Source organism: Ursus maritimus, unplaced genomic scaffold (assembly GCF_017311325.1).
Source record: "Ursus maritimus isolate PB19 unplaced genomic scaffold, ASM1731132v1 scaffold_20, whole genome shotgun sequence".
NCBI lineage: Eukaryota > Metazoa > Chordata > Mammalia > Carnivora > Ursidae > Ursus > Ursus maritimus.
In genome coordinates, this window is record NW_024424453.1 from 14,954,041 (window position 1) to 14,963,504 (window position 9,464).

The following is a 9,464-nucleotide window of genomic DNA, read 5'->3' on the forward strand; positions in this document are numbered from 1 at the left end:
GAGCACCCTGCAGTGGAGTTGCCCGCCCACTCCCAGGGGAGCAGGGGGCTGCCTTCCCCCAAGGCTCAGGGACCGTTGGCCAGGGAGGCTGTGGACAGGACTCTGGAGAGGTCGGGCTGGATGCATGCTGAGTTTCCTTCTAAAGATTCTTTGAACTGTGTATTGGTTGCTCTATAAGGACACTTTCTGAGATCTCAGGGTTGAGGTGAGAAGAAAAACAGCAAATGTTTCTCGAGCAGACATAATCTACTAAGCACGAAGGAGTGCTTTAATGCTCCTCACCCTCCTGTGAAGAAGATACCAGGCCCCTCTCTAGGCAAAGACACTTGGGCTCAGACAGACGCAGTACATTTTGCAAGGTCATCCCGGCGTAATAAGGCAAGGAGCTAAGATTTCCCAACAAGATGCTATGTTGCCAAAATCGGGGCTATGTTCTCCCTCATAGGTTTAGAAATTTAAAAAAAATGATCTTTTCGGGGCGCCTGGGTGGCACAGTGGTTAAGTGTCTGCCTTCGGCTCAGGGCGTGATCCCGGCGTTGTGGGATCGAGCCCCACATCGGGCTCCTCCGCTGGGAGCCTGCTTCTTCCTCTCCCACTCCCCCTGCTTGTGTTCCCTCTCTCGCTGGCTGTCTCTATCTCTGTCGAATAACAATTAAAAAAAAATCTTAAAAAAAAATAAATAAAAAAATAAAAAAGATGATCTTTTCAATATGGACAACAGAATGCCACTATCTGCAATTATATGGGAATGGTGGGACATACTTCCTGCCGAACAATTTTGATTTTTCCCCTTATTACCAATAAATATTTCCTTGGGTAAACAAGTCAGATATACAGACAAACGGAAGGAAGAAAAGGAAAACCAGCTGCGTTCCCACCACCAGCGGATGAGGACTGTCGCCACTTTGCTGCCAGTTGCTTTCCAACACTCCAAGCAGGTGCAAATGAGCTTTGTTTATAAACTACCAGTTTTGACAGGGAGTCTTGAGAATAATCCCACAGAGGAAGATAAGGTTCTAGAAATGGAAGGCTTGAATTAATCATCATAGATACCACCTTGAAGCTGGGCAGCTCCCCACTGGGATCTGGACAGCTTCTTTCTTTTGCCCAGGCCTTTGGCCCCCAAAATTTCCCATCATGGCATTTCAGTAACACATGTCAACAGAGCCCTGATGTCCTAGACTTTTCAGAATAGCAACTGGAGTTGCCAGCCACACTATCTGAGAGGAGAGAGGAAAGTAAAGGGTACTATGCACCACACTTCAACTTCCTTCCACAATTTTTTTCCAATAAAAATTAGAAGGAATTTTTTAAGGGGGGGAGGGGCGGGGGGAGAGGGAGAGACAGAATCTTAAGCAGACTCCACACCCAGCGGGGCTCGATCCCACGACTCTGAGATCATGACCTGAGCGAAATCAAAAGTCAGACCTTTAGCTGACTGAGCCACCCAGGCGCCCCAGAATTAGAAGAATTTTTAATTTTCAGGCATTTTGAGAAAGTAAGACTAATGCAACACAAGTTGGAACATCTAATTAATAAACTTAACAACAAGCCAAAGTAATTTTGTATAAATTTACCCATTTATTATAGGCTAGTAGTATTGTTTCAAATGGTGGAGCTTCTCCTGGTCTTTCAATTCCTCCAGTCCTCTGAGGGCTGACTTTATGGTAATGGCCTAAATGGTGTAGGTCCAGGCACCACGGGCTACCATTTTCATTGCAGGAACCACGATACCAGATCCCCATAAGTCGTCTTTTCCTCTTGATTTTGCCACAGAAGGAGCAAGTGTACTTGGCGTGCTGGCTTACTTCAACCTTCTTCATCGTTTTCCTGAGGGAGGCACCATAACGGGTCCCATATTTACCAATGATTCTGACCTTCTTGCTGTGTTTAGCCATGTCGCTGCAAACTAGGTCTCAGCCCAGCGAGTCCTTCCACAATTTTTAAGAAGTTTGGGTACATGAGTAACTGTGAGGGAGAGGCCTGAGGTCATTTATTTCCTATGTGGAAAAGGGGAAACACTGACAGTCACTCTTCTGGAATGCTCTGGCCATTCAAAACTTGGAGGGTGACTAACTCATTTATTGTTCAGCTATTAATCATGCCTCAAACCTGCCAGCAAGAAGTGGAACACCTAATCTGGAGAAAGGGGGAAGCAGGGGAAGGGAGGCTTGGTGAAATTCACCTGCAGGAAGGGGTGGGGGTCACCAACACACTGCTCTAGGCTGTCTAGAAAAAATGTTGAGATTCTGGCAATTGTTCTTGTGACACCCACGCTTGATGGTTTATTGCTCCCTCTCTGTTTGGCAGGAAGCCCTTAAACCAAAAAGGTGAGAGCCCTCTTTTTCAGAGACAGCAAGGAGGAGGAAGCTGAGACTGAGCCCCATTTTGGATCCAGTCCTGTAAGAAGACCTCAGCAGTGAAAGCAGATGGCAGCTCTGGAAGGGACAGAAAGACAGTAGTGACCCTTGCAGAAAGAAAAGAAGAATGCAAACATGGTGGCCGTTCTGGACTTTACCTTCTGGGAGGTTTGACAGCAGAAGATTCAGTGGCCCCTCTCTGGGATGCAGGCACTCCATTCCTGAGACAATGAGCCCAGGAGTAGGAGATACTTTCCAGGTGACTCTGACCACCTGCGGGGGCATGCATACCGCTGAGGTGAGGCTTGCTACTGTTTCTCAGCCTGCTAAACTTCTTTGCCCTACAAAGGATGAAGAATCATCAATCCGGTGCAAGGGAATGCAATCAATAAGTGGGTTTGAAGCACCCACAATGTGTCCACCAACGTCCCAATGCTGTCCTAATGAACAAAAAAAAATCTGACTGATTTTCTGCCCTCAGTGGTATTACAACTGCTTACTTGCAACAAGAGACAATGGAGATCGTACACAGAGGTGATAAGAATTAACTGCTCCTTAGCAGAAGAACTAGAAGAGGCTCTTGTTTCTCTGGAAGTAGAACTCTCATTATTCATCTAGCACATAGGGAGAAGGCGAGCGGCCTCCACACTCATATTCAGGTGGTATAAAGTTTTACTCTCTATCGTTGCTTGCTTGGATTATTGGAACAGCTTCTTAAAGGTGATTTCCAAGAGGAGGAAAAAATAATAGCAAATATTAGTGGGCATTACATGTAACAAGAATTAGATCCATTTTGTGAAACGTCTGTAATGTGCATATAGATAATGGGTAATAATGCAGCATGTTTTGTCTACTACAGTTCTCCAAGGAATAAATAAATGTCAGAAGTAAGAGTCAATGCAAATCTGATTGAATACGCTCTTGAAGCCCTCAGAAGCTTCCCGTGGCCCTCATAGCTTAAACCCAGCCCTTCCTGATTTGCCTTCCTGCCAAGTCCAGCTAACCATCCCCTTATTTTCTTCTCTACTCCCTTCACCTGCTCCCTTCTTCCATACCTCCAGGACTCGGCTCAGCTGTCTTGTTTTACCAGAAAAGTGTTTCATAATCAAGATATGTCTGTAAAAATCTAGATAATACAAAGTTAAAGAGATTTCTGAATGGCATAACTTTTTAGGGCTTTTAATTGGCAAATGCACCTGTAATTATTGAAGGAAAGTTAGGAAACGCAGCGTCCAGTGTTTCCAGAACTTCAGTGTGCACAGAGTAGTTCATCCCGAAGGACTAGGTTTCCCCAGCACATCCAGGGGGACCTTGGAGCTTCCCCGCTTCTCAGGTGTTTGTGAAGGAACCTGTGTTAGCAGGGAGAAGGTAAGTGGTCATTTGAGGGAAAGGCAGTGTAACAGGAGTGAAAGTTGAAGATGGGATGAAGCATGATTTGAGGGGGCTGGATGCAGCCTGAGGGTGGTGAGCTGGGAGCAGGGTGGGGAGCCCGCTCAGCCTCCGTTGAATGGGAGGCAGCTGGCCTGCAGGAAGGCTGTCGCTAATCTTAGGTGGAACAGTAAACTCTAGTCCTTCATGCTTGGGTCATTTCAACATGAGGTTCCAAAAGGGGCCACTGTCCTGGTTGAGATTGGACTATAAAAGGTCCAAATGGCCTGGAGAACTAGAGGACACAGAGCCCACTCTCAGACTTCTCTGGCTCCGAATCTGATGAGAGTTGTCATCGAAGCTTAACAGGAGCCAACGTTTACAGAGCACTTGCTGTGTGCCAGGCCCCGGTCTCAGGGCTCTATGTTACTATTCATTTAATCCAGTAAGGTCGGTGTTGTAATTGTCTCCACTTTGGAGGTGAGGAAGCCAAAACAATTAGTGTTGTTCTAGTTATCTATTAATGTATCATAAAGCACTTCAAAACTTTGTATTTGAAACAGCAACCGTTTTATTATATAACATGATTTTGTAGGTCAGGAATCAACTGGGTGATTCTTCTGTCCCAGGTAGTGTTGATTGGGGTTATTTGCTCTCACACAGCTGAGGGCCGCACTGCATTGGACTAGGGTCCGTGAAGGCTCTGCTCACCTGCCAGGTGCCTCCATGGGAAGGGCTGTAAGGCTGGGCTTGGCAGAGCCCCTGTCCTCCTCCTGTCGTCTCAGGTTCTCCCTGTGGTCTCTGTAGCTGCATAGTCTGATTTTACCTGATGGCTTAAGGCTCCAAGAGACAAGAAGTGGAAGCTGTGTTTCTTAAGGCCTGGGCCAGAAACTGTGACAGGTCTACTTTTATCACATTCCCTTGGTCAGAATCGTCACAGAGTCATCTCAGAGTCAGTGGAACGTGCATTGACCTCACCTGTGCATGAAAAGAGTATCAGAGACTTCGTGGCCATCTTTAACCTGCCACGATGGTAGAGAGAGGATTGGAACCCAGGAAATCTGGCTCCAGAAATTGTGCTTTTTTTTTTTAAGATTTTATTTATTTATTTGAGAGAGAGAGAACGCACAAGAGAGCACAGAGGGAGAGTGAGAAGGAGAAGCAGAGTCCCTGCTGAGCAGAGAGCCTGATGTGGGTCTCAATCCCAGGACCTTGAGATCACGAACTGAGCTGAAAGCAGATGTTTAACCCACTGAGCCACCCAGGCGCCCCAGAGACCGTGCTCTTAACTACCACACTGTAATGTCTCAATGACTCAAACTGGCATCTCCTCGGACATCAACACAGGGAAGGCTACCTGCAAGGATTTAGCTTCAAATTAAGGGCCTTTCTTAGTACAGGCTGAATAATCTGGGTAATTCCCTCTATTTGGTATGGGTAGACACAGCCCGAGTTAAGATTTGGGTTTGGCGATCTTGTAGGTGCCATCAACACCTAGAAGGTAGTATGTCCGGTTGTTTCACCATCAGGATGAGTCAATGCACACGTGCCCTGCCTTCTGACTCAGAGGGGTGCTGTGTGGCTCTCGATGACACAGGTGTCAGTACAAAAGGGCACAGCTTGACCTCTCAGAGAAGCATGAGCCCTAGTGGATAAATCTGTCCAAGAGATCTGCCCAAATATTGATTGGTTTTAGCATTGTTTCATGTCTCTATGGTTATAGGTAGAAAATTAACTTTTGGCAGGCACTCGGCCTCCACCCACTCTCCATAAAGTAGGACATCGCTAACGGAAAGTCCTCATCCTCTTTTTAAAATGAAATACACTCATGGGTTCTAAAGTAGACTAAGTTTAGAAATTCATGTTACGGTTTTTAAAAGGCAGGGACATTTTAACACATTTGTTCTTTTATATTTATACATCTGACTTTAAAATTATACGTTATTCTTTTGGCCTGTACCTTTGGATAGGTATTTCTCCAGTAATTTTTAGTATTACTTTTCCTCAGTCATATTTGTTGTTAAAAAATTCACATACGTATTAGAAAGCAAAAACAAAAACAGAAAGAAGAGAAGTGAAATTTGGAAAATTATATTGAGAGCAATGGCCGAAAGCATTTGTCATGTCGATGAGCTAAAATCATGTCAATTTTAGCTTTCATACATTTATGCTTTTAGCATATTTATTGTGCCCTTATGTATCAGGCACTGAGCTAGGCACTGGAGAAATGTTAAATGGACAGAGCTGCTAAGAAAAGGTAGATAGATACTAATAACACTAAGAATAGGAAACACGTCTAGTACTTATTACATACCAGCACTGTATTTCTCATAGCAACTGTATAAAGAGGGTTCTATTACTAACCTGCATTTTACTGAGGAGGAGAGAGTAACACAGAGAGTAACTTGGCCAAGATCTTACAATTAGTAGCAAGAGCTAGGATTGGATCCCGTATAACCTTGTGCTAAAACAAAACAAAAAAAAGTCTGTGCTCTCAACCCCCGTGGGACGTGGCCTCTTGTTAATAAGAGAGTCTCAGAACCATGTAATAACAAACTGTGATCCATGCCATGGCATTGAGGAAGCCATGAAAATGTATATAATAACAGGGGGATTCAGGTGGGCAAGGGAAGGTTCCTCTGAGAAGGTGATGCTTCTTTGAAACTTTGTTCATTGTCAGGAATAAATTTTAATAAAACTATGTAGTTAGTATTTCTTGTACACTTGTTACATGCTAGGTAGGACTTTAATGCTTTCATCATTCACTCATTTTATCTTGACCAGGTCCCCCTGAGGTAGATACAGTAACTGCCTCTTTTATGTGGGGGAGGGAACTCAGGCTCAGAGGGGTCCGGAGCTTGCTGAAGCCCACACAGCTAGAAAGCATCGAGTCAGCCTTTGAATCCAAGCCTCCACGCTGCTGGTCTTAATGAAAGGAAAAGGCAGAGCACTCACGTCGTCCCACTGCCCAAAGACGCTCGCGTTGACTTTAAGGACTGATTCCAAGCTGTAAAACGTTGAGCAAGGAGAGCAAAAAGTGTGTAAGACCAGATTCTGAGGCAGTTAAAGCATTAAGACTAAGGGGTTTTTTTGACTGTTTTGTTTTTTAAATACTTTTTATTATGGTGAAATATACGTAACTTAAAAGGCACCACGTTAGCCATTTTGAAGTACACAGCGCAGTTGTATAAGTACGTTCGTGTTTGTGCAGCCGTCATCACCATTTCCAGAAATTTTTAACCATTAAAACTCAGTTTTAAAAGACAGAACTTAAAGCGCTAATCGTATCAGTGAGCTTTCGTGCGGGTCAGTTTTAACTTTCACACATTTATTTTTTTAGCATATTTATTGAGCCCTTATGAATCAGGCACAAGCACGCTAAGAACAATCGATATTTGGGCGGATCTCTTAAAGGTGTAGGCAGCAGGTGTGGTATGTGCTTCCTCTGTGCTCATTCCGGCTGCCCTTCCCCTGTCAGCGGTGCGGTCCAGAAGCCTGAGTTCAAGGATAAATCTCACTCACTTGAAATTGAATGACCAGCTCCAAATATAGAAAGTCAAAGTTAAAATGCGCTGTTTTCCTTTCATAGACTTTGAAGACTGAACTACAATTGCAAAATAAATAAATAAATAAAATAAATAAAAAACCTTCCCACCTAACTATAGTAATTAAACCTAGAGCGTACAGAAGACAGCCTAGAGGTCCTTGGTGGTCTTCAGAGTACCCAGTACGGCATGAGGCATATTGCAGAGGCTCGGTATTTTTTTAATTGAGATTAGCATTACTGTGATTAACCCATGTGTGTATCAAAGCTTTTAGCAAAGTTACAGACCAGGGCTTCTCAGACTTTAATGTGTGTGTGAATCATCTGCTGTCTTGCTAAAATGCAGATTCGGATTTAGAAGGTCCGGGGTGTGGCTGGAGATGCTGCATTTCTAACGTGATTCCAGGTGATGTTGGTGGTCCTATCTTAGGACATCCATAGGGTCCTAGAATCATACAGTGAAGCTGTACACATTTATTAGTATATTTATTTGGGGCCAAATAGATGCCCTCCCTTTGACTTCCCACTGGCTTTGCACTGCGTGGGATATTTCAGACTGTTGCTATTTGCTCTAGCAAACTTCTGTTCTCGAGACAGTCCCTGCCAACTGGGGATTTCAGAAGGTTCTGGGATTGGAAGAGAACTCTCGTCATTTTGGCTTGTGCTGTTTTCTGCATGCTTTAAGGCAGTAGTTCTCAAAATCTGAGCCATTAAAAATTCATGCTGGTGACCACTAGGAGGGCCCTCTAATACAGCAGTCTGTCTTCCTGCCTTACTCATGCATTCCCTACGGCATTCCACGACTGTTATTCCAACACTTTTCCATACTCTTCGAGCACTGTCTTCTTCCCCTACGCCCCACTCCTTTGCATCCTGTAATCTCTCCTCCCACTTTGTGGAAATGGAGGCCCCAGTTTCTCCATCCATCTTCCTTTTAGGCTTATGGTATTTTTATGCCAACCCTCCCTCTTCAACCCATATTTTATCCTTCTTTTTTATCCATTCGTTTCTATGATCTTTCTCATCAGAAAGTTAATTCCTTTACCCGTGCTTTTTCAAAAACACTTTGCAGGGAAACGGAGCTTGTATAGAAACCTTGGATCAGAACTTGCAGTTCTATTGATTACGCGTGCTACATTGTTGAATGACCAAATGTTAAAATCAATATTCATCCAAAATTGAGGCCAAAGCCAAAGATCAGCTTCATAAAATAAACATGAGGGAGAGAAGGGTGAATTTGGAACTTGACCAACAAACTTAGTGATCATTGCAATTGCATTATTTGAGCTTTTAGGAGACTGAAGTTAGAAGTCTGGCTAGATCAGTAGGTATTCAACACAGTCAGCTGCTGGATTTCTGCTGCCGCCTCCAGTATGCTGCATGCTTTTGACACTAAATAGCTGCTCATTTTAAATGAAGCTGGTGGAAAAACAAGATATCCGGGGACACCTCACTTTTATCTAATACTTTTTTTCTTCCTACCATTTCTTTTTTCAAAATAAAAATCATATATATATATAATTATATAAATATATAAAATAAAATAAAAACAAAATAAATATATTATATATAATAAAAATATATATATATATATGGGGTGCAAGTGATGATTTGACATAGTGAAATGATTACTATAGTCAAGCTAATGAACATATCATCTCCTCCCATAGTTACCTTTTTGGCTTGTCATGAGAGCACTGAAATATACCCTCTTTGCAAAATTCCCAGTATTCAGTACAGTATTATTAACTATATCGTCATATTGTCCATTAGGCCTCTATTCATCCTTCCAAACTGCAACGTCTTTCCATTTTCCCACTTCCCCAGCCCCTGGTAATCACCATGCTACTCTCGGCTTCTATGTATTCAGTATGTGGAACCTATGTATGAGCGAGATCATGCAGCGTTTTCTTTCTGTGTCTGGCTTATTTCGTAAGCACAATGTCCTCCGGCTTCATCCATGTTGTTGTAAACGACAAGAGCTTTTTCTTTTTTAAGGCTGAATAATATTTCATATATATTCACAAGATAGGGAATCATAGCATTATACTTTCTGGATTGAAGATGATTTATCACAGATGTCATGGTACGGTTTTGGAGTTTCTCCTGCCCATCACATTTTGAAGGGGTTACAAGTTATTCTTATGCTTTTAATACATCCTCCTAATATGTAAAGAATTTCCAAATGGGAC

General features: G+C 43.2%; 1 pseudogene; it reads right to left on the reverse strand.

The window, feature by feature from the left end:
- Positions 1–1,417: 1,417 nt before the first annotated feature.
- Positions 1,418–2,003, reverse strand: LOC103678008 (annotated as a pseudogene).
- Positions 2,004–9,464: the final 7,461 nt, after the last annotated feature.